The following is a 26,513-nucleotide window of genomic DNA, read 5'->3' as shown; positions in this document are numbered from 1 at the left end:
ATCCTTTTTAGAGAAGGCGTGCAATCAATTGTTATTGACAAGATTTTGATGGTCTTCAGTTTCCTTACCATGCAGTTCTATACACGTTTTTGTATCCATGTACATTTCCTTTGTAATTTTAGTTTATTATCTTGTTTTATATGCTAACTATTACACTATTTAAGGTGATTTTTTTCCATCTTAATTTTCCAAAATAATCAGTGGAGAATTCTCACTGATTTTCCACTGATTATTCTGGAGAATTATCAATATGTTGATCAGTATTGAGCCCAACTACCAGTATACTCTCTTTTTCCCCCTTCCAAATTTTAATTTATTTTCTCTTCCTAAATTTCAACAAAATTCTAAAGCTCCCACTATGTCTAATGAGAAATTCTCACTGTATTTAACATTGTATTTGTTTATTAGTTTCATTTCAGTTGCTTATCATTTCTTATGAATGTCAAGTGGAAGAAACAATGTAAAAAATTTAATATCCCTGCAACTCATAAAATCATAAAATCTAATCTTCAGTTTGATGCAAAGTTAAAAAACAACCCAAACTGTCCAAATGTAACTTCTTGGAAGCACTTCCAGATTGATTCCAAATATTCTTTTGTAGCTGTGGGTCTTATTTCCCTCTACATATTTGTTAATTTTCCTTCCCCCACCCCAAGTTTCAGCAAAATGAGAGTTCAAACAAGTACCATATGATCATGGAATCACATAGTGATTAGGTTACATAAGACTTTCATGGTTATTTTATTCATCTATTCATTGTGTTTTTAAATCTCCTTCATATACAGACATCCCCTCTGAGAGATAATCTGGCTTATTCTTGAATTCCTCTTAAGAGAATTATTAACTTTCAAAACAATGTAGCTCATATTTCAACAACTATGTCAGAAATATTCTCCTTTCAGGACTTTTCTGCTCCTAGCCTTAGTTCTAGAGTTATCTTAGAGTTATAACCTTTTTGGAGTTATCTCGAACAAGTCTGATTCTTCGATCCCATGCAAACCTTTAACTGTTGTATGTCAACAACTATGGGTCCCAAAGTCTTTTTCTCTCCTCATGTGTCCATCATTTCCTATTTCCTTGATCATTGCTTACATCATATGGTAGACTATTGTTCTCAGGACATGCTCAGTTTATAGGCTTCCTAGAGTGTAGTGCCCTAAATTGGACACAAAACTCTGGGTTTGGCCAAATAGAACTATCATCCTTCTTCACTCTAAAATGATAAACGTTCGTCAACATATCCCAAGATTGCATATTAGGAATTTTGGACATTGTATTTCACTGTTGATTTATCTCAGGCTTGCTGTTGATTTAAACCATAAGTCATGTTTTCATCTTTCATGCTGAGCCCTGTGTCCTTCACTACCCAGAACTCAAACTGTTTTTGGACTTCAGTGAAATATTTTAAAATTGTCTCCTTTAAATTTCATCTCATTGTATTCAGGCTGGCTTGAGAAGATGTTTTTGGTCTTTATTTGGTCCTAAATCATTCATAATAATTTCCAGCTTTCTACCATCTACAAATTTGGGATACCTATCTTTCACATTTTTATATGAATTATTAATAAAATTATGTTATGATATAATTAAGAAAATTTCTCTCTAGTTTGCCACTGATACATAGATAAATGACTATTGCATAGTGTACAGTTATTCAAAAATTACAAATGCAACTAGTCAAATGGTCATCTCCCTTGTTTTCCCATATTATCAACTAAGCTATTTAGAGAGACTTTGTAAAATGCAGCTGTCACATGTTCCATAGCTATTACACGTGGCCTTTTGGTCTGCCAAATAGGAAAAACAGGTTAATCTCATGTGATCTATTAATGAACTCATGCTAACTACTAGTAGAAACTAGTTTCCCTCTTCTGAGTGAGGCTAGCTCACTGTCCTTTGGTGTGTGCTATTTCCATCTCTCTCTCTCTGTTTTGGAATAAGAAAGACATTTGGTGGGTCTGCAATACTCCTGATCCTCTATTGGTTTTCCCATTTCCTCATGGGCACACCTCACATTTGCATTTCTCTCAGCCACAGGCATTAAAATTCTCCCTGATAGCATTATAGAGCTTGTTTAGAGAATGTAAATGTTCTCTTGGCACTATGTAAATTTTAATACGTTTAATAAACTTAATTCCCTCCTGCTGTGTTTGTAGCACAATATCCATTCTGAAGAACATTCTCCACAGAGAAGATGGAGAGCAAATGAGAGATATGGGCTTTCACCGTCCCTCCATTTTCTATCAACTCTCAAAAGTGGGCTTCAAAGTGGCCTATAGGTCTTCAACATTCACTGTTAGAGGAATAAAAGGATAGGCTGGAGGAAATACTTTCAAATCACATATCTGATAAGAAACTTATGTCCAGAATACAAAAGAACATTTGAAAGGCAATAGTAAAATAACCCAATAAAAAGTAGGCAAAAGATTTGAGTAGACACTTTACCAAAGAAATAAATGGATGGAAATAAGCATATGAAATGATGCTCAACATCATTAATTAGCAAGGAAAGGCAAATTAGAGCCACATGAGATGTCAATGCACACTTATTAGAAAAGCTTAAAGAGAAAACTGTTCATATCCAGTGTGGGTGAGGCTGGAGAAGAACTTGACCTCTTACATTGTTGGTGGGAATGCCAATGTTTGGTCACTTTAGGAAACAATTTGGCAGTTTCTTATAAAGTTAAATTTACCCTTAGCATACAAACCTAGGAATGTCCCTCCCTAAGTATTTACCATAGGCAAATGAAAACTTACATTCCCACAAAAACCTGTATGGGGATGTTCACAGTGGCTTTATTTGTAATTGTCAACAACTGGAAATAGCCCAAATGTTTCCCAAATGTGATAAAGTCATACAATAGTGTAATACACAGCTACAAAAAGGACAAACTATTGATATATGCAATAACATGGATGTATCTCAGATGTATTATGCTAATGAAAACACCAGGTCTAAAAGGCTGAATACTGTCCCATGTAAATGACCTTCTTTCAAAGGAAAACTATAGAGACATAGAACAGGTAGGTGGCTGCCAGGGGCCGGCATGGGGAGTTTTTTTGGATGGTGGAACTGTTCTTTATCTTGACTGTGGTGCTAGTTACACATGATCATATGTGTTTGTCAACCCATAGAACTGTGTACTAAGAAGGGTGAATTTTACTGGATCTAAGCTAAACCTCAGTTTAAAAAATGAATATGTAATTTTTTGTTCTTGTTATCTAAATATATTTTGTTTTTGCAAACAAAACCATTTTAGTTTTTCTAACATATTGTTAGCTCAGCCAAAAGATCTTTAATAATAGCTGGACATAACTTCAAGCCTGTCTTGGTCTGTTCAGGCTGCCGTAACAAAATACTCCTATAATTGGTGGCTTATAAACAATAGGAATTTATTTCTCCCAGTTCTGAAGGCTGGGAAGTCTAAGATCAAGGTGCTGACAGATTCTTGCTTCTCCATAGATGTGTCTTCTCTGTGTAACTTCACATAGTGGAAGGAGTCAGGAACCCCTCTGAGGTCTCTTCTATAAGAGGACTAATCCCATTCATAAGGTATCTGTCCTCATAACCTAATCATCTCCCAAAGGCCCCACCTCCTACCATCACCTTGGTGGTTAGGATTTCAACATACAAATGGGGGCAGGTGAATACATATTTAGTTCATTACAGACACTGACCATTCAGATCTCCCTTTCCAAACCCTTCTCTCAAGGATTTTTTTTTCATCATAGAGTTCTTTAGTGTATATCTGATTATAGCCCTCAGGATCACAGCCCCCTAAGAATCTTTGCTGTTTTTCCCATAGATTAATATAGCACAAACCTAAAGGCCAGATTTTTAAAAAAATTTTTTTCAAATACCCTTGAACCCTAGCCCCAGTTTAACATTTGGGAAGGGCTCTGCAATGATGAAATACACACATATTAAACATGTCTGGTATGATCACATATTCCTGGTATTTTATAGAATCGTGAGGTTTTAAAAACCACCACCAGTCCAGATCGGATTTTCCTTGTTTGTCAATGAATATGGCATGTGGGGTGGAAGCATAGAATCACAGAATGTTCAAGCTGGAAGACATTTAGAGTTCGTCTAGTCCCATTCTCTATTTTACAGAATCAAAAGCTTCGTTGCCTCTTGGCCATTATCTGGTAACTTCAGGCACTCTCTGATCTTGCATTCCTTGGGCTCCATCCAGACCCAGGTCTAAGATACGCTGTGCTCCTAGAGAAATGCATTCCACTTGGATAAAGCAAAACAAAACAAAAGCCCAGCCACCTATTCTACTAGCAGACAAGAGTATAAATATGCAATTCTGAGGGTGCATCAGCGATCAGCTATGCTGTGGTTCAGTAAAACGAGGCTTCTTTAAGTGGCCTTGGGTCTCCTCTAAGGTTATACATTTTGGGTTCCTTTAAGGTTTCTGGTGGTCTAATAGTAAGGACTTTAGATGATATATTTTATGTATTTATTTATTGAAATTTAACTGCAGTTCAGGCTGAATATCATCCTGGATGTTCAGAAGTCTGTTCTTTCTTTCTTTTTTTTTTTTTTTTAAAAAAAAAAAAACACCTACCTCCAAGCCTACTCTACAATGTTTAGTAAATTTCTGAGAAGGAAGTTCAAGGCTCTTTCAAAAAGGAAAACATAAAGTTAGGTTTTCTGCTGCTCTTGGCTTCTCAAGAATAAAGTCTGTGGCAAAAGTACAGAACCACCAAGGTTTGGAGTTCTCACTGCTGAGGATGGATGGGTGATATTTGAGGAGACAGTCTCAATGGGAGGAAAACAAGGTTACCCAGCTCAGTTGTTTATTTCCCTTTCTCTCAACCAATTTACTAAGAGAAGCGTCTGGATCCTCAGTTTATTTGTCCTGTTGATTATTTTCCTTACAATGATGTTTCCAAAACATGATACTGTCACTTTTAATTTTCACCTCTCTCTTACCAGAGCCCTTCCACTCTCTTCTGGGCACTAGCAAAGTCACTATCCCTGGGGCATAAATTTCTACTTGAATTGAATTGGCAACAGTTCAGGTATATGGAACCTCTGATTGTTGAGAAAATGTGTGCTTTTGTGTCATTCTCTCTAAAATCTTGTCCTTCTTGTGTCCAGAACATGGAAGAGCTATATTGTTAAAGTGACTTAGGTTTGCTGTTTTCCCTTTTTGTTTCCTTGCTTGAGAGTGCGGATACTGTTTGGACTGGAAAAACTCTCATTAGAGCTTGATTTGGGGGCTGGGCAGGGCTTGCTGGGGAAGCACTTATTTCCCTGTGAAGCTGGCCACCTTCCTTTTCAGAGTTCCCTTTTGGAATTTCTCTTTGACATACTCTTCTAACTTCTTCACTCCTGCTCTGGTTGGCAAGGCCCCATGAAATGTGAATATCCTGTGGGCTGCCCTTGTGTCTAGTCCTTGCCACTCTCTGCCACCCAGGTCCTATCAGGATCCAATCTCATGCCCCATAATAATGCTCCTTAGACGTGGTCTCATTTTCTTAGTTCTTCTGAAAGGACAGTTTAATCTGATAAGTAAATGTAAGGTAAGAAACTCTTGTAGATTTTAACAGCAGCCATCCAGAGACAGAGAATCTGCTATTGCTCTCTAAACTAACAGAGTATCTCCAAGAGGAAAATGGGGAGAGCTGGGGAGGGTATCCCACATTGAAGGAGCCTCCTTTGCCCACGCTGGCCTTGGGACTGCCCATAGCAGTTCCAGAACAGTGAAATTTAGACCTGCTCTTGGGCTGCGTGTGGCTTTTTGTGTTCACTTGGGCCTCTAATGTCTGTATTTCACATCCCATTATCCTGAGCCTTACAAGCATCAGCAGTTCTGTGGCTCTTCTGGTGAATGCTACTTGTGAATAAGCCTCTCAAATCACAAAATGGGAGGAACTTTCACTAAGGGAAAAAGCATGGGCAATATTTAGCCACTTCCCAAAGCCACTTGGAATATATGTTGATTTATTCTTAGGAAAAACAAGACTAGAACAAGAAGTTTATTAAACATTAAAATTATTTTAAAAGTTAATGAATAGCTGTTTATTAACATGCTTACCTCCTTCTTCACTTCTCCAAAAACAAAGGAGCGGTATTTATACCCCAGCAGGACTCGCTTGAATACAAGGAACGCCATCTAATGAAAATCCCATGCTGCAGGCTGAGCTGGAGGGAGCATCGTGAGTGGCTCAGACCCAGGCCTCCAAGGCAAGGGACAGACACCGTCTTACTTGGTTTGCGGTGGAATATCTGGAAAAAGCATTGGTTACATTTTTTGTAACCCTTGGCTAATGAGTCCCAGTCAGTGGAGGCTGAGCTAAACACCACACAGGCAGCAGACCATCAGCTCGCTTCTCGTGAATGCAAAGAAGATGTCATGGAATCAGGTCTTATCTTTTCATGTAACCTGGCAGCTAATTTCTCCCTTAATTAGTTGTAACACCGTTTATGCAAAACAAAGGATTTTCTTATTTCCTTAAACAAAAATTGTGCTGGAATTCTAGAATTTATTTTCTAAGTATGTAATTAAGCACATTACAAAAAGACATAATTGCAGGTCAGAGATTTTCTAGTGGAGACTGTTACCCATGTTCTCAGGGTGTTGACAGGATATGCTTCATCTCCCTGGTCCTGCCCCCATGTTATAATAGCTAACAGTTTTTTGGTATTTTTAAGTTTGCAAAGAGTTTGGATATGCAGAATCTCAAGTGGAGCTCCTTATTAGGATTAAAGGGGGAAGAAAAGAATCAGAGAGTAAAATTTTAGAATATTAATGCTTGGGAGGCCTTTGGGGATCATTTAGTCTAGCATTTTCCAAATTGTAACCAGTAGAATAAGAGTTCTAAAAAATGATATTTGAAAATAGAGTTCCAGCTGGGTGCGGTGGCTCATGCCTGTAATCCTAGCACTTTGGGAGGCCGAGGTGGGTGGATCACAAGGTCAGGAGTTTAAGATCAGCCTGGTAAACATGGTGAAACCCTGTCTCTATTAAAAATACAAAAATTAGCTGGGCATGGTGGCATGTGCCTGTAGTCCCAGCTACTTGGGAGGCTGAGGCAGGAGAATCACTGGAACCTGGGAGGCTGAGGTTGCAGTGAGCCAAGATCCCGCCACTGCACTCCAGCCTGGGTGAAAGAGTGAGACTTCATCTCAAAAAAAAAAAAAAAAGAAAAAAGAAAATAGGGTTCCAAAATTGAATGAGGTTGGGAAACCTGGGACACTGTTTCCCCTCCTGGAGATTTGCAGTTCATATTAACATATTATAGGCTTTGGGGATTCCCAAAATGAAAAAAAAAAAAAGTATTAAGTTTCTTTTAATGAAGCATTTCCTACTTTTATTTGATTATGCAATATCTCCCCTCCCCTCATATATATATATATATTTAACATTTAAGGAAACCAAAGCCTTACAGTTACACGGTTAATTGGTGGCAAATCCTCGATTTCACAATTCTCGGGCTCCAGATTATTACATCACTTGCTAAGGTCTGTGAAGTACTCTGACTGTGACTCACAACCGAGGACTTGTGGAATAGTGACTGGGCCACGCGACTGCACTCTCTTAAGATTTTGGTTTGCCAAGTCATTCTGAATCTAATGATCTTTGGGTGATTCCCCAGACTGAGGAGGAAGCAACAGCAGCTGTGCATTGGGCCCACAGAAAGAATGGTTGAAGACTGCAGTGTATTTTGAGTTTCTGCTTTGGAGGGGAGGGTTGGTCCTGATGCCCACAGACGAATGGCCTCCTGGTTCCAATCAAGGCCAGCCCAAAGTAAGTCAGTGAAGAGGTGAAATGTGACTTCAGAAAAACTCTGCTCTTTTTTCATTTTACTATATAATCCTTGATATAAGTGTAACTACACTTTCACATCCTCAGTGCTTTTGATAAAAATTCTGCTCTGAGAGCTTTTATTCATATTAAATTATAAGTGATTGATAACTACAGTTAAAGTGTTTCTTATCCCACAGGGATTTCCATTCCACCCTAAACACTGTGCTAAAAAAAATAAAGCTCTAAGGGTGGGTCTCGAGGCGAGTGGTGAGGGAGAATTTTTTCCCCTACATGGGGACATAGGCTCTGAAAACCACATTGGATGGATACATATCCTTTTCATGCTTGAATAAAAAATGTACATTTCTGGTCCAACCGAGTTTAATACACATCTTGACATTTTATTTTAATATTTCTAGTAAGATATCTTTTTTTTTGCAAGATGGAGTAGCCTTATTGAGTCCCTAGGGTACAATGTGACTTGATTCTTCACACATGAAGAATGTGGTTTCATTTTCTCAGTTCTCTGATAAGTAAATGTAAGGGTTCTCTCTCTTCTTTGAGGAGATAGGAGAACATGCTCAGTGCTGCATAGTACTATAGACTCATTAATTCCTTGACAGTGAGTAGCTGTCATATTCCAGACCTGGGGAAAGAGAGACACCTAGGTCATGGCTTCTGTCCTCAAAGAGATTACCTTCAAGAGGAAGCATTCATAAATTTATATAAACAGATAATAATAATTTGATAATTTCTATAATGGAGATCTATCCCAAGAATGTGGGAATAAATCTTCATGTTAAAATGTTTTGAGTTCTTTGACAAAGTCAATTCTGTCTGAAAATACTTTAAGAGAACACAAATTTTATGCTAATTTTCAGGCCTTAAATCTAGGCCAAAGTCATGGGTAGTGCTTAACACATAAATAAGTTTCCTGTATGATGTGTGTGTGAGGTGAAAACCTTTCCACCCTTAACCTACTCCCCTCACTGCCATCACAAATAGTACAAGCTTTTAAGGTGACATTTGTGTTTAGTGTGGTCTGAAGGCCTTTGTTATTGGAGAGAGGCAGCACACTAAGTTAGGGAAAGCCTTGGATTTAAAAAATATTAAGAATTACTTGCACAGCCAGCAACTTCCTTAGTAACTTGCAATAGAAAAGAAAGGCTTAAAAAAAAAAAAAGGAAAATGTGGTCATTAGGCCTTGACATCTCAATTAGCTTTTTCTAAAGCTAATCCACCCAACTAAGTTTACAACATATTGGTTAGGCACATCATCAGGAATTGAGATGGCAGGAATCATCTAAACTTGCTTAATCAGGGCCTTGTTGAATATCCCAGCAATGCAAAACCCTAGATGGTGGATGCAGGTGGTAACCAGTGTCCCTAGGAGTTGTGCAATGTGGAGACAGTATCCTGTCTATGAATGTCTTTGTTTACTCTGTGTCCCTCTTTTCTTACATCTGCCACATGTGAACTCACAGGGCATGAGTTCAAACAGTTGAATTCCAGAGCTATAAATGACGTGGATTCCCTCTGGGAAGCAGTATTGGAACAGTTTAACACCCAGTTTTTGAAACTGACATGTTTAGGTTTAAACCATGGCTCTGCCCTTTACTAGCTTGTGTGACCTATGAAATGGGGAGATTTATAACACTAACATGTAATGAGATCATCTAGGCTAACCACTTAGCACCTGGCACAGTATAAATATACAAATACATGTTAATTGTTATTATAACCTTATCTCCTATCCCTCCATTTAAAAAGCAGCTTGGGACTCAGTAACGTGAAAAGATTTGTCTTACGTCTTTTGTGGCTAGTCAGTAACAGTCAGAATTAATTTAGTGTTGGCCTTAATTGAGCCATGTGATTTGCTCAATAGAATTTTATATTTTAAGCCACCTTTGAACAACCATATAGTAAGGGTCCATTTGATCTTTCTCCTTCAACTACTTTTCACACTTACACCATGACATTCTTTTTGCAAACATTTCAGTAGTTTTGGTATTGGGCTTTGAATTGGTAGCCTTAATATTCTGTTTTTCAAAGTCTGTTTTCTGTAAAGCTAAACCCACAGTGGACTGTGCTATTACTCTGCCCAGATTCCCTCAAATCCCTTTTACTGTTTATGTCTGTGAGCTTCCCCTCTTTTGTTTGTTTGATTTTTCTCCTAACCGTCCTCACTTGCAACTCTTCTGGAGCTGTGCAGACAGCCAGAAGTGTCCGGGATTTTGTGTTCCCCGATCACTCCACTCCACTCCCCTAAGCCCTTAGCCCATGAGTGTATCTTCAGGAATATGAAGGCCCAGCCCCTGTGCTACTGGTCAGGACAAACTCTGAAGTGTGGCTTATATTCCAGACTCCCTTTGGGGATCAGGCTGAAGCTAGGACTTCGCCTGAAATCCCACCTTTGCTTGGCTGCTTTTCCTTCCCTGTCCCAATTTCCTGGTTAGGAGTGAATCACTCCCACATTTGTTCACATTTTATCTCTTTATTATTATTTTTTTTGTTCCATCAGAGTTTGCTTCTGGAACCCAAACCTAAGGGACTCAGCTATGTTTGTGTTGACCTACTATCAATAAAGAAGATCCTTATTTAAGAACAGGCCACCTTCTGTTTTACACATATACTTTCTGACCCTAGAAATTGTTCAGAAGGTGGAATGTTTTGCTGTTTCAATGAGATCACATGTGTAAAGGCTCTTTCTACACTGCAGGAGCTATAGAAATGTGAGTTATGATTGCTCAAATTTCATTCCCTTTGCTCTAATTTTGAGTTAGGGGAGAGAAAGCCGGCCTGTAAAGTACATATCACAGTTTCTCTTTCTCAGCTTTCAACTGCATGGGAGTTTGTATTTCTATTTCTAATACTCCATTTCCTCTGCTGATACCTTGCCAGGGAGGTGAATGTATCAAGTCAGGAAGTAGACTTCTCAGAATAAAGAATGCAGAATTAGAATGTTTAGTGCACCCAAGCTTAGGTGTAGAGTGTGTCATATGAAAGTAATAGGTATACTTTTTTCATAGCATTTAATATGACTTTATCCTTAAATTTTTAATAGGTTTTGATATATGAAAGTATATAAAAGTGTACACTTTATTATAATTGTCAACTGTATTTTTGTAGTTTTCTTCTCTCACTTTTCAGAGAGGGGAGAATTTAGCCCTTACTGTGAAAACAAATACACAAGGAAGAAACAAGCTTATTACAAACAAGAATGTTCCTCTATTACATGTACTGATCTAAAAACCTTAGTCTAGTTACTCCTCCTGAAGCTCATGTTTAATATTTGGAATAGAAAATACTTTTCTATTAAAAAATCCAGAAGAAATTAAGATGTTGATTTTTCCCCATAAGATCTCTGTTGTGGTGACTGCAGTGACTGTAATATCTTCTGTCGTTGCATTTGTAATGGCTTCATCAAGAATGAGATTGCCTCCCAAAGGGTGGGTTAGAAGTTCCCCATCTGCAGGCATTGCTTGGCCAGCATCTATCCTCTATTTCCACAACCCACCATGTTTTTTGGAATAATATGGGTGCTCTTAGTAACTCATGCAAGGGTGGTCATTTTGCTTCTGTATGATGTTGATTCTATAACTTGCAACCAGTGGCAGAGCTCAGTGGAGGACTTTCCACCTTCCACCCACCCTGCTCTTTTCTGGCCACAGCCAAGAGCTCCAGATTACAGAGATTCTGACTGGTGAATTTGGAAGTAATCACTTCATTTCCCAGGAGGTCCAATTCAGGATATACCTCTAGTTTAGAGCTGGTTGCGAGAGTTATGCAAACCAGCAATAAAACTGGGAGACTCCAGACGCCATTGCCCTCAAGGCCTTGGGCACAGCCCCGGGAGTGCCTGGCTGTGTGGACTTGGAGCCGAGGGCCCTGGGACTGCATATGACACCACTACTCAACACACAAGAGATTCCCAGCTTAGCACAAAATAGGTTTTTGTTTGATTCCTTCCCAGTGTTTACCTAATTTAAACTCTGTACTCTAATTTGAACAATTGTTATGTTTGCTCTCAATAAATCAAAATGAGATGTTCTGAATAATCCATTTGGTACCAATGGAAAAAAAACCCACTGTTGAAATGTATGATTGTTATTTTGGTGAAAACATGAAGAATAAAATTATTCTATTTATGACAACCCTGACTGTGGTTGTCTTTTCTCTCATTTCGAACTTATAATTTTGGCTTTAAAATTCCAGATGAGTTTCCTGCCAAAATGTACAGTCTCTGTTTGTGCCTGAATAGCTCAGAATATTTTTTTTCGTATAAAGGAGAATTCCCTTATTCCATCCAAAGGATTATAAGACCTCAGTGTGTATGTTGCTGCTGAGCTCAAGATCCTTAAAAGCCAGTTTTGGTTTGCTGCGACTTATCGGAGGTTTTTCACTACGTCCAACTCCACCCTTATTTTGTACATATTCTTAGAAGTGAATGTTTTAGAAGAGTGCAAACGCCATGAACACTACTTCGATGGGGTTGTCTCTCAGCCCCTGGGCATCCTGAAATACTCAAGACTGCTTTTGCTTGCATGAGCAGGTTTTATTGAATTAGGTTCTGATTTCTTGATGAAGGGCCTCATCTGCATTGTATTTGCCATAAGCAATGCAATTGATACCCACTGGACACATCCACAGACTGTAGGCCATGTGATATTGGCCTTTAGGTAAGTCAGAATTGAAATATTACATTTTCCCACTGAGGCATACCTGACTGAGCTCTTGGCACAGAGCTCAACTTATCAATTAGAGAGAAAGATGGTGACCAGGGAACTCCAATCATTTGTGGACCATTGTGGGCAACATGAAGCCAGCAATCAAAATGCAGCCGTTTCATCTTTGTTCACATTTTATCACACACGTTTACAGGAAATTTGTAAGATGCTTCATCTAATGCTCCAAAACCACATACACTTGCCTCTTCTGCTGGATGGGATGGGATTCAGAGAAGGGAGGGGCTTGTACACTTCTGGCTCCATCTTCTTCTCCATAGTTTTATCATAGATCTGGATAAGAAAGCCAGCTGTCAGTAAGCCTTTCCTCATACTTAGCAACACTGTTGTAGCTAACAGCACAGCACAGCTAACACAGCACAGCACAGCACAGCTAACAATACCATTGTAGCTTCAACAGCACAGTACACTCTTTCTCTGCTTAGTGAGGTGTTGAGGGCGGCAGAGAATAAAGATAGAAACATGTCCTTGGAGACAGGAAACTTATTATCTAGTTGGAGCGAGTCCTCATATGACGTCTCGGCACTGCAGTTTCCCTTGAGTAAAATGAAAGTACTGGGCACCCTCACGCAGGAGGCAGGATGGAGAGTGGAGAAAGATAGACTCACCTGGATTCACATTCTGGTTCTACTGTTTGTTTCCAGCTCTTAGACCTCGGGCCACTTTCCCAGTTTCTCTAAAATGAGGCAAATAATATGTAACTTATAAAGATAGTTGGATCAGAGGTAGTATATACAGAACATCGAATTTTTCCTAGGCACTTAATAAGCAGTAGCTATTATTATCATTACCTATTTCAGTGTGTGTGTTAGAAACTTTGTGCATCCAAAGAGCATCATCTACTCATTTTCTGAGTGCCTATCTTTTGATTACCTTATGTTTCTTTTCCAGCAATATCTCCTGTTATCTTTAGGGAGATGTGTAGGCGCAAATGAACCTAAATGCAATTCTTTTGCCTCACTATTATTTGGAGTTTAGTTCTGCCAATATTTTTTGAACTTAAGTTATGTTTATTAAGTCTGTTTTGTGCCAGGCAGTGTGTGCCATGTGCTGGGATTACAAGAATGACTGGGTGTCTCTGTCTGCCAAGTGCTATTAATTCTGGTGAAAGAGAAGAGAGAGAAAGAAACAGAATATTTCAATGCAATTTGATCAGTGCTATGCACAGGGTGTGGCAGACACTGTTGGTTTCCTCCCCAGTAATAGTTCTGTCTTCTTTGTAGTTGATAGAACTCTGATTTTTTTCTGACTGACAGGGTGTCCAGTTAGGTTCTCACATCCTTAGGCTCCCTTTATGCTAGGTGTGGCTGTGTGATGGAGATCTGACCAGTAGGGCACATGCAGAGGTCTGATGGAGATTCTGATACAATTGCAGTCCTGATAATTTGGGATTAACACAGGGGACTCTGCCCTTCTACTTTTTTCCTAACTTCAACATGAGCATAGTGCCCTCTGATGCAGCAGCCATCTTGTGATTATGAGAGAGACAAGCCTGAGGGAAAGTGAGAGAATTCCAGAGATACTAGCCCTGATGCCACCGAGCTACTGAACCAATGCCAGCTGCTATCTAGATCCAAAATCTTGTGTGAGAAAAATACACTTGTATTTGTTTGAGCGACTGTGAAGCAAGATTTCTGCTACTTGCAACCAAAGACATCCCTAAATGTCTACAGGCATAAGGAAGAAAAAGTCGTATTTCTTGTAAAATACAAAGTAGCTTGGAGGAAGCAGCCACTTTAGCCAGAACATCTGCCCTCTGGTGGATGAAGAGTGCTGGGCAAATGGCCTCTCCTTTGGCAATGAGGAATTTCTTATCCATCGTGTACTGCTTAAAACACTTCTCAAGCTGTAATTGATAGAGACAAAAAAACAAAACAAAACAAAAAAACAAAAAAAACCCTTGTAGGAACCTGCCTCCTGAGAGACTTCTGTCTAATTGGAGACATGTTCCTGTACAATCTTTAATGCAATTAGTCACAATATCACCTGAGTGACCCCTTGTGCTGAGGGACCTCACGGTTCCCTCTCACTTAGATCATGCCAGAGCCATCTATGGTCCACGTTTCAGGTTAAACCCTTTCTGCATTTTCCAGAAGTAGGGCCTTGGAAACCCTGACCATGGCCAGATTCACAGACATGCAGCTGCCAAGACTAACAGACTGGTAGACAGTCTTTTCGCTGCCCTCACAAACTCCCAAAGAGATACCTGTTTTTTCCAGTAATTCACTTTTCTCTCTCTCTCTCTCTCTCTGTCTCGCCCTTTTCTTTTTCAGGCACAAGTTGAGAGTCTCACAGATGGCTTTGGGGAAAATAACTGCTTGTTCTCAAACATGCTGTTGGGAGACACATTCCTCTCCCTCCCTCCCTCCCTCCTGCACATTTCCTGGCCTGCCTTAGTCCTGTCTCCAGGAGATCATGATGCTGCAGCCTCATTCTGCAAGTCCCCATACCTTCTAGCAGTCTTGCTGGCGGTCTGGGCTGCTGGCATTTACATTTTTCTTCTAAGTAGCTTGGCAAATAGGAGGCTTTGCCTCTCTGTTTTGAGCCTGGCTTTTAATTGTTGGGCTGAAGGGAACATTTAGCTTTGTGCCCACAAACACTCAGACTTCAGGGAGCCCTTCCATCTCTTCCTCCCATGCCTACCTGTAATTGCTGAGGTGTGGCTCAGGGTGCAAAACAAACAACCACAGAGTGAGCTGGTTTGAATTAGAGCCTCATTTGTGAGGAGGTGAGACAGGATCAGCTGGGCATCCATAGGTTTTGAGTTGGCGTTGAGGGCTGGAAAAGAAGCCTTAGGGGGCCCGTGAGAATGCCGTAGCTATGATCCAAAGTAAGGACAAGCACAGTGTGAGTTCCCAGGTTTAGTTTTGGTGAATCCCAGGCAGGTGAGGAGACCAGGAACTGTAAGCAAACACTTAGAGAAAGTGAATTCAGACGTCACCAGTGACAATAACCATTGGCATAAAAGGCAAGTGGCAGCTGACATTTAGAAGAGACAAGGTATGTGTTAAAGCATGGTCTTGTCTGAGTTTTCAAAGGCCCTGAAATAAGTAAAACTGCCCCTAACTAACACTCATTCCTGCCTCTGCCTTAAACTTTCTTTATGTAAACTTCTGAGTCTTGGTTTCTTCACCTGTAACTTAGGTGAAGTATGTAAGTTCTTCTCACAGGATTGTTTTGAAACTTACATAAACTGATATTTTCAAAAGAACTTTATAATCTGTATTATTCCTCACAAGTTAATTTTTTAATTTCTTTTATAATTTTTAATGATTTTTATTAAGGTATAGTTGACATAAAATGTGTATATATTTACACTATACAACATGATGTTTTGATGTGTGTATACATTGTGAAATGATTAGCTTAGTAACACATCTGTAACCTCACATGCTTATCATTTTTGTTGTGAGAACATTTATCTACTCTCTTGGCAATCTTCAAGTCTACAATGCATTATTATCAACTACAGTCATCATGCCCTATAATACATCTCTAGAAATTATTTATCCTGCTTAACTGAAGTTTTGTATTCTTTGACCAACATCTCTCCATCCCTCTACCTTCTTCCCCCTGAAAAATCACCACTCTACTCTCTGCATTAATAAGTTCACAACTTTTTTAGATTCCATGTGTAAGTGAGCTCGTGCAGTATTTGTTTTTCTGTTCCTGGCTTATTCTACTTAGCATAATGCCTTTTAGGTTTATCCGTGTATTTCCCACTTTTTAAAGACTCAATAGTATTCCATTGTGTGTGTGTGTATGTGTGTGTGTGTGTGTATCACATTTTCTTTATCCATTCATCTGTAGATTAACACACATGGTTCAATTCCATGTCTTGGCCATTGCATGTGTGTGTGTGTGTATCACATTTTTTGTAATCCATTCATCTGTAGATTAACACACATAGGTTGATTCCATGTCTTGGTTATGGGGAATATACATACACATACCCAAAAGTGGGGTTGCTGAATCACATGGTAGTTCAGTTTTTATTTTTTTGAGGAATGTTAATATTGTTTTCCCTAATGACTTAATTTACATTCCCACCAACAAGTGTGCAAGGTTTCCTCTATCTTCGCATCCTTGTTAATGCTTATATTTTGTCTTTTTTGGTAGCAGCCATTCTAATAGGCGTGAGGTGATATCTCACTGTACTTTTGATGAGTGATGTTGAGGATTTTAAAAATATAACTGTTGGCCATTTCTATGTCTTCTTTTGAGAAATGTTTATTCAAGTCCTTTGCCTATTTTTTAACCTTATCATTTTCTTGCTATTGAATTGTTTGAGTTCCTTATAAATTTTGGAAATTAATCCCTGATCAGAAGAATGGTGTGCAAATATTTTCTTCCATTTCATGGGCTGCCTTTTCACTCTGTAGATTGTTTCCTTTGCTGTAAAGAAGCTTTTTAGTTGAATAAAATCCCTTTTGTCTATTTTTGCTTTTGCTGCCTGAGCTTTTGAAGTCATACCCAAAAATATCATTGCCCAGACCAATGTCACGGTGATTTCCCCCTGTGTTGTCTTCTAATAGTTTTACAGTTTCAGGTCTTATGTTAAAGTCTTTAATCCATTTTGAGTTGATTTTTGTACATGGCATGAGATGAGGGTCCAATTTCAATTTTTTTTTGCTTGTGGATATTTAGTGTTCCCAACACCATTTATTGAAGAGATTGTTCTTTCTTCATTGCATGTTCCTGGCACCTTGTCAAAGATCAGTTAACTGTAATTGTGTAGATTTATTTCTGGCTTTGCCATTCAATTAAATTGTTTCATGTACCTCTTTTTGTTCCAGTACCATGCTCCTTTGATTATTATAGCTTTGTAGTATTTTTTAAAACCAGGTAGTGTGATGTTTCCAGGTTTGCTCTTTTTGCTCCAGACTGCCTTGGTTATGCAGAATCTCTTGTGATTCCATATAAAAGATTGTTTCCTGTTTCTGTGAAAAATGTCATTGGAATTTTGATTGCATTGAATCTGGATCACTTTGGGTAGTATGAACTTTTTAACAATATGAATTCCTCCAATTCATGAATTTGGGATACCTTTCCATTTTTTTTGTCTTCAATTTTATCAATGTTTTATGGTCTTCAGTGTACAGGTATTTTACCTCTATTTCTACATATTTTACACATATTTTAAAGCTATTGTAAATGGAATTGTTTTCTTAAATTATTTTGCAAATGGTTTGTTGTTAATGTGTACAAATCTACTGACTTTTGTATGTTGATTTAGTATCCTTCACCTTTACTGAATTTATCAGTTCTGAAAGTTTTTGGATGGAGTCTTTGGAATTTTCCATATATAAGATTACATCATCTGCAAACAGAGACAATTTTACTTTTTTCTTGTCCAATTTGGATGGCTTGTGTTTATTTTTTTAAATGTAATTGTGGTAACTAGCACTACCATACTATATTGAATAGAAGTGATGAGAGTGGGCATCCATCTTGTTCCTGATTTTAGAATAAAAGCTTTCTGCTTTTCACCATTTAGTATAATGTTAAATGTGGGCTTGTTATAAATGGCTCTTATTATGTGGAGGTATATTCCTTCTATACCTAATTCGTTGAAGAGTTTTTATTGTGAAAAGATGTCGAATTTTATCAAATGCTTTCTCTACATCTCTTGGGATGAGCATATGATTTTTATCATTCATTTTATAAATGTAGTGTTACATTTATTGAGTTGCATATGTTGAGCTATCTTTGCATCACCCCCAAACAAAATATACATTTCATTTAATCGTGATATGTAATCCTTTTTATGGGCTATTAAATTCAGTTTGCCAGTGTTTTTAAAGGATTTTTGCATATATCTTTATCTGAAACATTGACCTGTAATTTTCTTTTCTTATAATGTCTTTGTCTGGCTTTGATATCAGAGTAATGCTAGACTTGTAAGATGAGTTTGGAAGTGTTCTCACCACTTCAATATTTTAGAAGAGTTTGAGAAGGATTGGCATGAATTCTTTTTTAAATGTTTGGTAGAAATTACCAGGGAAGCCATCAATCACTGAACTTTTCGTTGGGAGGTTTTTGATTACTGATTTAGTCTCTTTACTTGTTATTGGTCAGTTCAGATTTTCTATTTCTTTATGACTCAGCCTTAGTGGGTTGTATGTTTCTAGGAATTTATCCATTTTTCTGGGTTATCCAATTTGTTGATGTAAAATTGTTCAGAGTAGTCTTATAATTTTTTTTTGTAGCATCAGTTGTAATGTGTCCTAATTTATATGTAATTTTAATTATATGTGTCTTCTCTCTTTTTTCCTTAGGTTTGTCAGTTTTGTTTATTTTGCCAAAATATTAACTCTTCAGTCTCCTTGATATTTTTTATTGTTTTCCTAGTCTCTGTTTTGCTAATAATAATTTTTATTATTTCCATCTTTCTGATGACCTTGGGCTTAGATTGTTTTTCTTTTTCTAGTTCCTTGAGGTATAAAGTTAGGTTGCTTATTTGAGATCTTTATTCTTTTTTTTTTTGACAGAGTCTCGCTCTGTCGCCCAGGCTGAGTGCAATGGCGCGATCTCGGCTCACACCAAGCTCCGCCTCCCGGGTTCATGCCATTCTCCTGCCTCAGCCTCCCGAGTAGCTGGGACTACAGGCGCCTTCCACCACGCCTGGCTAGTTTTTTGTATTTTTAGTAGAGACAGGGTTTCACTGTGTTAGCCAGGATGGTCTGGATCTTCTGACCTCGTGATCCGCCTACCTCGGCCTCCCAAAGTGTTGGGATTACAGGCGTGAGCCACTGCGCCCGGCCTATTCTTTCTTAATGTAGGAACTTATGGCTATAAATTTCCGTCTTAAAAGTGATTTTTGTTGTATCTCATAAGTCTTGGTATATTGTGTTTCCATTTTTCTTTGTCTCAACATATCTTTTGATTTCCGTTTTGATTTCTTCTTTAACCCATTGGCTGTTCCAAAGTGTGTTGTTTAATTTCCACATATTTGTGTATTTCTAATTTTTCTTTCTGTTACTTATTTCTAGTTTAACAGCATTGTGGTCAGAAGAGATACTTGCTATGATTCGAATCTTCTTGAATTTGTTAAGACTTCTTTTGTGGCCTAAAATAATCTATGCTAGAGAATGTTCTGAGTGCAATTGAAAAGAATGTATATTGTACTGCTTTTAAAAGGAATGTTCTGTGTATGTCTTTTAAATTTTTAAAAATTTTGTGGGTACATAGTAGTATGTATATTTACAGGGTACATGAGATGTTTTGATACAGGCAAGCAATATGAAATAAGCACATCATGAAGAATGCATATCCATTCCTTCAAGCATTTATCCACTGAGTTGCAAACAATCCAATTACTGACTTTAAGTTATTTTAAAATACACAGTTATTATGGACTATAGTCACCCTGTTGTGCTATCAAATTCATTCATTCTTATTCAGTCTCATTCATTCTTTCTATTTTTTTGTACCTATTAACCATCCCTACCTACTCTCCAGCCCCCAAAACCTTTCATAGCCTTTAGTAACCATCTTTCTACTCTATGTGTTCATGAGTTCATTTTATTTTTATTTTTAGATCTCACAAATAAGTCGCAATGTTTGTCTTTCTGTGCTTGGTTTATTTCTCTAAACATAACGAGCTCCAGTTTCATCTGTGTTGCAAATGACTGCATCTCATTCTTTCTTATGTCTGAATAGTACTTCATTGTATATATGTACCACATTTTCTTTATCTATTTACTTGTTAACGGACACTTAGGTTGCTTCCAAATCTTAGCTATTTGTAATAGCTTCCAAATCTTAGCTTTACTGCACTGCTAAACAAACATAGGAGTGCAGACATCTCTTTGATATACTGATTTCGTATATTTTGGGTATACAACCAGCAGCGTGATTGCTGAATCACATGGTAGCTCAATTTTTAGTGTTTTAAGAAGCCTCCAAACTCTTCTCCACAATTGTTGTACTAATTTACATCCCCACCAACAGTGTACAAGGTTTCCCCCTTCTCCACATCCTCCCCAGCATTTGTTATTGCCTATGTTTTGAATATAAGCTATTTTAACTCGGTGAGATGATATCCCATCATAGCTTTGATTTTCATTTCTCTAATGGTCAGTGATGTTGAGCACCTTTTCATAAGTGTGATTTCCATTTGTTTGTTTTCTTTTGAAAAAATGTCTACTCAATTTTTTTCCCATTTTTTGATCGAATTATTAGATATTTTCCTGCAGAGATGTTTGATCTCCTTATATATTCTGGTTATTAATCCCTTATCAGATGAGTAGTTTCCAAATATTTTCTCCAATTCTTGGATTGCCTCTTCACTTTGTTGATTGTATCCTTTGCTATGCAGCAGCTTTTTGATGTGATCCCATTTGTCTATGTTTGCTTTGGTTGCCTGTGCTTGTGGGGTATTGCTCAAGAAATTTTCACCCAGACCAATGTCCTGGAGATTTTTCTCCATCATTTTCTTGTAGGAATTTCATGGTTTGATGCCTTAGACTTAAATCTTTAATCCATTTTGATTTGATTTTTGTATATGGCAAGAGACAGGGCTCTGGTTTCATTCTTCTGCATATGGATATTCAGTTTTCCCAGTATCATTTATTGAAGACATTTTCTTTTCCCCAGTGTATGTTCTTGATACCTTTGTCAAAAATGAGTTCACTGTAGGTGTATGGATTTAATTCTGGTTTCTCTATTCTGTTCCCATTGGTCTATGTGTCTGTTTTGTGCTAATACCATGTTGTTGGGTTACTATAGCTCTGTAGTATAAATTGAAGTTAGTTATATAGTTTGCCTTTGTCCCCACCCAAATCTCATGTTAAATTGTAGTTCCCATAATCCCCATGTGTCATGGGATGGACGTGGTGGAGGTAATTGAATCATGAGGGCACTTACCCTCATGCTGTTCTTGTGATACTGAGTGAGTTCTCATGAGATCTGATGGTTTTATAAGGGGCTTTTTCCCCCTTGGCTTATACTTATCCTTGCTGTTGCCATGTGAAGAAGGCCATGTTTGCTTCCCCTTTTGCAATGATTGTAAGTTTTCTGAGGCCTCCCCAGCCATGGTGAACTGTGAGTCAATTAAACTTCTTTCCTTTATAAATTACCCAGTCTTAAATATATCTTTATTCGCAGTGTGGGCATGGATTGATAAAGTCAGGTAATGTGTTTCCTCCAGTTTTGTTCTTTTTGCTTAGGATAGCCTTGGCTATTCTGGGTCTTTTGTGGTTCCATATAAATTTTAGTTTTTTTAAAATTTCTATGAAGAATGTCATTGGTATTTTGATAGAGATTCCGTAGGATAGTATGGGCATTATAACAATACTGATTCTTCCAATCCATGAATATGGAATACTTTCCCATTTTTTGGGTCCTCTTCAATTTCTTTTAACAGTGTTTTATAGTTTTCATTATAGACATCTTTTATTTCTTTGGTTAAGTTAATTTCTAGGTATTTAATTTTATTTGTGGCCATTGTAAATGGAATTAGGTTTTTATGTCTTTTTCACATTGTTGACTGTTGGCATATAGAAATGCTACTGATTTTTATGTTGATTTGTATCCTACAACTTTACTGAATTTAGTTATCTGTTCAAATGGTTTTCTTGTGGAGTCTTTAGGTTTTTCCAAATATAAGATTATATCATTGGCAAACAAGGATAATATGAATTATTCCTTTCCAATTTGGATGTCTTTATATTTTTCTCTACTCTGATTACTCTAGCTAGGGCTTCCAGTACTATGCTAAATAACAGTGGTGACAGTGGGCATCCTTGTCATGTTCCTGATGTTAGAGAAAAAGCTTTCAGTTTTTCTCCATTCAGTATGATACTAGCTGTGGGTCTGTCATATATGGCCTTTATTATGTTGATGTATGTTATTCAATTCCAAGTTTTTTTTAGGGTTTTTAAAATAAAGGGATGTTAAATCTTATCAAATGCTTTTTAGCATCAACTGAAATGATCATATGGTTTTTAATCCTTCTTTCTGTGGATATGAGGCATCACATTGATTGATTTGCTTATGTTGAATCATCCTTACATCCCAGGGATATATCTCACGTGGTTGTGATGAATACTCTTTCTAAAGTATTGTTCAATCAGGTTTGCTAGTATTTTGTTGAGGATTTTTTTGCATCAATATTAATCAGAAATATCAACCCATAGTTGTCCTTTTTGATGTGTCTTTGTCTCGTTTTGGTATCAGGGTAAAACTGCCATCATAGAATGAGTTCAGAAGTATCCCTCCTCTCTGTTTTTCACAATAGTTTGAGTATAATTGGTATGAGTTCTTCTTTAAATGTTTAGTAGAATTCATCAGTGAAGCCATCAGGTCCCGGGCTTTTCTTTACTACAAGACTTTTTATTACAGCTTCAATCTCATTACTTGTCATTGGTTTGTTCAGGTTTTGGATTTTTTTCCTGGTTCAAGCTTGTTATATTGCATATATCTAGGAATTCATACATTTTTTTCTAGATTTCCTAATTTATTGGCATATAGTTGCTCATAACAGTCACTAATGATCATTTGAATTTCTGTAGTATCTGTTGTAATGTTTCCTTTTTCATCTGTGATTTTATTTATTTGGATCTTCTCCCTTTTCTCTTAGTCTGGCTAAAAGTTTGTCAATTATGTTTACCTTTTCAAAAATTCAACTTTTTGTTTTATTGATCTTTGGTATTTTTAATTTCAGTTTCATTTGTTTCTGCTTTATTATTATTATTTTTCTTCTACTAATATTAGGTGTGGTTTGCTCTTTCTTTTCTAGTTTTATATGATATGTTGTTAGATTGTTTATTTGGAGTGTTTCTTCTTTTTCTATGTAGACATTTATAGCTATAATATTTCCTCTTAGTATTGTTTTTGCTGTATCCCATAGGTTTTGGTGTGTTGTGCTTCCATTATCATTTGTTTAAAAATATTTTTCAATTTCCTTCTTAATTTCTTTATTGACCCACTGGTCATTCAGAAGCATATTGTTTAATTTCCGTGTATTTGTATAGCTTCCAAAATTGCTCTTGTTATTAATTGTTAGTTTTATTTCATTTTGGTCAGATAAGATGCTTGATATTATGTCAATTTTTTAAATGTTTTCAAACTTGTTTTATGACCTAATGTGTGATCTATCCTTGAGAATGATCCATATGCTAGGGAAAATAATGTATTCTGCAGGTCTTGGATGAAATATTCTGTAAATATCTATTAGATCCATTTGGTCTATGGTGCAGATTAAGCCTGATGTTTCTTTGTTGATTTTCTATCTAGAAGATCTGTCCAATGCTGAAAGTGAGGTATTGAAGTCTCCAGTTATTATAGAGTTGAGGTCTATCTCTCTCTTTAGCTCTAATATTTCCTTTATATATCTGGGTACTCCAGTGTTGGGTGCACGTATATTTAACATTGTTATATCTCCTTGCTGAATTGACCCCTTTATTATTGTATAGCAAGACTTTTTGTCTCTTCCTATAGTTTTTGTCTTGAAATCTATTTTCTCTGGTATAAGTATAGCTGAATTTGGTCTTGTTTTCTTTTCTGTTCTAACAGAACGGCACTGAGGTCCATGCCTCACAATTGCTCTGTTCTTCCTCCTCAGAACCCAGAGATACTCTCTGAACCACACCACCACTGTTGGGGGTTAGGGAGGGGTGGTATTGGTGTTTCAGAACAGTTTTTTCTATCTCTTCAGTGCCTCTTTCAGCAATATGAAGTTCAAACCAGGTACTATGAGTGCTCACCTGACTTTTGATTCTTATGAAGGTGTGTTTTTTTTTTTTTTCTGTGTAGATTGTTCTTAACTTTATGTCCTTGCAGGGCAGGTGGGAGGGGGAAGGGACAATCAGTGGAGCTTTCTATTCCACCATCTTGCTCTGCATCTCTTCCCATATATATCTTATATGTCCATTGGTCATCCGTTATTCAAGTTTGCTGTTTCCTTATTGATTTTCTGTCTGGATGATCTATCCATTGTTGAATATGGGATATTAAAGCTCCCTGCCATTATTGTATTTTTGTCTATTCCTTCTTTTAGTTCTGTCAATATTTGCTTTATATATTTAGGTGCTTCAATGTTGGGTGCATATATATTTACATTTGTTATATCCTCTTGATGAATTGACCCTTTTATCATTATATGATAACTTTCTTTGTTTTGTTTTACTCTTTTTGACTTAATGTCTATTTTTTTCTGGTATAAGAATAGGTACCTTTGCCTTTTTTGGTTTCTATTTTTATGAACTATTATTTTCCATCTCTTACCTTTTAGTAGATATGTGAAAGCTGAAGTGAGCCTCTTGTACACAGCATGTAGTCAGATCTTCTTTCTGTATCCATTCAACCATGCTATGTCTTTTGATTGGAAAATTTAATACATTTACAATTAGTGTGATCATTCATAGCTAAGGACTTAGTATGCCATTTTGTTGTTTTCTGATTTTATTGTTCTTCCTTTCTTGCTGTCTTCTTTTGTGATTTAATTATTTTCTGGAGTAGGGAGCTTTGATCTTTTGTGAACCTAGTACAGGACTTTTCTTTGTGGATACCATGAGGCTAACACTTTATAACATCCAATTTTAAGCTGATAATAACTTAATTTTGATCCCATAGAAAACACTGCACTGTTACTTCTTATCCCCACATTTTATGTTATTAATATCAACATGTACATATTTTATATATTGTGTATCCATTAAGAAAGTATCATCATCATTTTAATACTATTGTCTTTTAACTTTTATTCTAGAGTCAGAAGTGATTTATGCACTATCATTAAAGTATTCTGAATTTTACCATATTCTTGCCTTTACAATGAGTTTTCTAGTTTCATATGTTTTCATGTTTCTAGTCAGTATACTTTCATGTCAACTCAAAGAACTTCCTGTAGCATTCTTGAAGACAGTTTTAGCAGTGATAAACTCCCACAGCTTTTGTTTGTCTGGGAAAGTCCTTATCTCTCCTTCATTTCTGAAGGATGGTCTTGCCAGGCATATTATTCTTGATTGGCAGATTTCTCCTTCAGAATTTTAAATGTATTATCCCACTCTCTCCTGTACTGCAAGATTGCTGCTGAAAAATCTGCTGTTTGTCTTCAAGTGTTTCTATTTTATGTTTCAAGTTGCTTTTCTCTTGCTGCTTTCACAATTCTTTTTTTTTTGTCTTTGACCTTCGAAAATTTTATTATAATGTGTCTTGGTCAAGATCTCTTTATATTTAATCTATTTGGTGCTCTGAGAACTTATGGATTTGAATGTTCATTTTCTTCTCCAGATTTGGAAAGCTTTCTCTGATTATGTCTTTAAATAAACTTTCTGCTCCTGTTTCTTTCTTTATCTGTTTCTTCTTGGATTCTTATATTGCATAAATTGGTTAACTTGATGGTGTCCCATAATTCCTATAAACTTTATTCACTCATTTACATTGTCTTTTCTTATTGTTCCTGACACTGGGTAATTTTGAATGAACTGTCTTAAGCTCATTGACTATTTCTTCTGCTTGATTGAGTCTGCTGTTGAATCTCTCTATGAAGTTTTTAAAGTTAGTCATTGTGTTCTTTAGCTCAAACCAGAATTCCTTCTTGTTTTTTTATGTTTTCTATCTATTTGTTGAACTTCCCAGTTTATTTATGTATTGTTCATGATTTCAATTAATTGTCCTCTTGTAGCTCATTGAACTTCTTCAAAATGATTATTTTGAATTCTTTGTCAGATAGTTAATATTGATTTAATTAGGGCTGGCCACAGGTGCTTTATTTTCTTTCTTTGATGGTGTCATGTTTCCCTGATTGTTCATAATCCTTGTGGCCCTGCATTGCTGTCTGTGCATTTGAAGAATTAGGAATTTATTGCAGTCTTTAAAGACTGGATTTGGCAGAAAAAGCTCTTCACCAATCAGTCTGTCCAGAGATTCTAGGCAGGCTTTCTAGCATGGTCCCCAGGAAGGCTTTCTGTTGTAGCCCTTGGGCAGGCTGTCCTGATGCCTGGGTCAGCAGGTGGGTGGTCCTGGCCCTTGGATATGTGAGATTAAGCCTGGATTC

General features: G+C 37.1%; 1 long non-coding RNA gene across 5 annotated transcripts in view; it reads left to right on the top strand.

Annotated features, from left to right (window-relative positions):
* LOC134809580 (uncharacterized) overlaps positions 1–26,513 on the top strand; it is a 147,770-nt gene that overhangs the window by 90,397 nt on the left and 30,860 nt on the right. The window contains exons 3-5 of one of the 5 annotated variants that reach the window (XR_010155668.1): positions 6,082–6,381; positions 7,615–7,766; positions 10,288–11,918. The exons of the other annotated variants lie outside the window; for them this stretch is intronic. This is a non-coding gene — a long non-coding RNA (uncharacterized LOC134809580). Of the gene's footprint in view, positions 1–6,081; positions 6,382–7,614; positions 7,767–10,287; positions 11,919–26,513 lie in introns of those variants that run through there. 5 annotated transcript variants of the gene reach the window in all.

This window comes from Pan troglodytes, chromosome 2, assembly GCF_028858775.2.
Source record: "Pan troglodytes isolate AG18354 chromosome 2, NHGRI_mPanTro3-v2.0_pri, whole genome shotgun sequence".
Taxonomy (NCBI): Eukaryota; Metazoa; Chordata; class Mammalia; order Primates; family Hominidae; genus Pan; species Pan troglodytes.
The sequence above is the reverse complement of the archived record's forward strand: the minus strand, read 5'-3'. Positions and strand labels throughout refer to the sequence as shown.